This window comes from Durio zibethinus, unplaced genomic scaffold (genome assembly GCF_047325235.1).
Source record: "Durio zibethinus cultivar Kanyao isolate XHJ-2024 unplaced genomic scaffold, ASM4732523v1 HiC_scaffold_391, whole genome shotgun sequence".
Classification (NCBI taxonomy): Eukaryota; Viridiplantae; Streptophyta; class Magnoliopsida; order Malvales; family Malvaceae; genus Durio; species Durio zibethinus.
This window is the reverse complement of record NW_028323014.1, coordinates 137,501-140,000: the sequence shown is the minus strand read 5'-3', so window position 1 is coordinate 140,000 and position 2,500 is coordinate 137,501.

Genomic DNA, 2,500 nt, shown 5'->3' with positions numbered 1-2,500 from the left:
GGCCTTGGCCGAAGTTCGATTTTGAGCCACGGTGCCCATGCTTGGCTCCAGCATGTGCTGGTGCCGCATTTTTTTCACTCGGGACAGCATCGCCGGAGCATCGCCGGAGCATCGCCGGAGTACCGCCGGAGAACCTGACCGGCGGCATTGGAGTTCCGGCGATTGGGAGGGGGGCCGGGGGGGTGTGCGCACATGATGTGCGATGGGTGCTGGTACTTGGCCTTGTGTTGGCCCCCTATCCCTCATCAAACCTCTGAGAATTCACACCCCCTTAAAGAGCATTTGAGATTTTACAGGTTTGCTACCAGTAGCCGTTAAAGTGTCTGAAATGGGGACACTTTTTTCAAACGGTCACAAAATCTTCTCTACTTCGAGTTTTTAGCTGAATTTTTTTGTGCATGCCAACAAAAATAGAAGGATCATGCCTACAAAATTTGGGGCCAAAAATCCTTATAAAAAAATTTTAAAAAATCCCGAACCGCAAAAAGTTTCGAAAATTGTGAAAAATAGAAAACGAGTCATCTTCCAACGAAACTTCACGTGAAGGCTTAGGGGACCATTGTATGAATTTACAAGCCATAAAAATGGCATTGGCACGGCAGAAATTTGAAGATGTGCCTAAACCCACCAGGGCCCAGCGTGTGCCGATGGTGCTCGAGGCAACCGCCCGCACCAGGGCCCAGCGTGTGCCGATGGTGCCCGAGGCAAGCGCCCGCACCAGGGCCCAGCGTGTGCCGATGGTGGTCGAGGCAAGCGCCCGCACCAGGGCCGATAGTGTGCCGATGGTGCTCGAGGCAACCTGTCGCACCAGGGCCCAGCGTGTGCCGATGGTGATCGAGGCAACCTGCCGCACCAGGGCCCAGCGTGTGCCGATGGTGGTCGAGGCAAGCGCCCGCACCAGCGCCCAGCGTGTGCCGATGGTGCTCGAGGCAACCGACCGCACCAGGGCCCAGCGTGTGCCGATGGTGCTCGAGGCAACCTGCCGCACCAGGGCCCAGCGTGTGCCGATGGTGGTCGAGGCAACCGCCCGCACCAGGGCCCAGCGTGTGCCGATGGTGGTCGAGGCAAGCGCCCGCACCAAGGCCGAGCGTGTGCCGATGGTGGTCGAGGTAAGCGCCCGCACCAGGGCCTAGCGTGTGCCGATGGTGGTCGAGGCAAGCGCCCTCACCAAGGCCGAGCGTGTGCCGATGGTGGTCGAGGCAACCGGCCGCACCAAGGGCCGGCGTGTGCCGATGGTGTTCGAGGCAACCGCCCGCACCAGGGCCCAGCGTGTGCCGATGGTGGTCGAGCCAGGAGCCCGCACCAAGGGCCGGCTTGTGCCGATGGTGTTCGGGGCAAGCGCCCGCACCAGGGCCCAGCGTGTGCCGATGGTGGTCGAGGCAACCGCCCGCACCAGGGCCCAGCGTGTGCCGATGGTGCTCGAGGCAACCGCCCGCACCAAGGGCCGGCTTGTGCCGATGGTGTTCGAGGCAACCGCCCGCACCAGGGCCCAGCGTGTGCCGATGGTGGTCGAGGCAACCGCCAGCACCAGGGCCCAGCGTGTGCCGATGGTGGTCGAGGGAACCTGCCGCACCAGGGCCCAGCGTGTGCCGATGGTGGTCGAGGCAAGCGCCCGCACCAGGGCCCAGCGTGTGCCGATGGTGGTCGAGGCAACCGACCGCACCAGGGCCCAGCGTGTGCCGATGGTGCTCGAGGCAACCTGCCGCACCAGGGCCCAGCGTGTGCCGATGGTGGTCGAGGCAAGCGCCCGCACCAGGGCCCGGCGTGTGCCGATGGTGGTCGAGGCAACCTGCCGCACCAGGGCCCAGCGTGTGCCGATGGTGCTCGAGGCAACCGACCGCACCAGGGCCGAGCGTGTGCCGATGGTGGTCGAGGCAAGCGCCCGCACCAGGGCCCAGCGTGTGCCGATGGTGGTCGAGGCAACCGCCCGAACCAGGGCCCAGCGTGTGCCGATGGTGGTCGAGGCAACCTGCCGCACCAGGGCCCAGCGTGTGCCGATGGTGCTCGAGGCAACCGACCGCACCAGGGCGGAGCGTGTGCCGATGGTGGTCGAGGGAAGCGCCCGCACCAGGGCCCAGCGTGTGCCGATGGTGGTCGAGGCTGCCGATGGTGGTCGAGGCAACCTGCCGCACCAGGGCCCAGCGTGTGCCGATGGTGCTCGAGGCAAGCGCCCGCACCAGGGCCCAGCGTGTGCCGATGGTGGTCGAGGCAACCGACCGCACCAGGGCCCAGCGTGTGCCGATGGTGGTCGAGGCAACCTGCCGCACCAGGGCCCAGCGTGTGCCGATGGTGGTCGAGGCAAGCGCCCGCACCAGGGCCCAGCGTGTGCCGATGGTGCTCGAGTCAACCGACCGCACCAGGGCCCAGCGTGTGCCGATGGTGGTCGAGGCAAGTGCCCGCACCAGGGCCCAGCGTGTGCCGATGGTGGTCGAGGCAAGCGCCCGCACCAGGGCCCAACGTGTGCCGATGGTGCTGGGGGCAACCGCCCGCACCAGGGCCC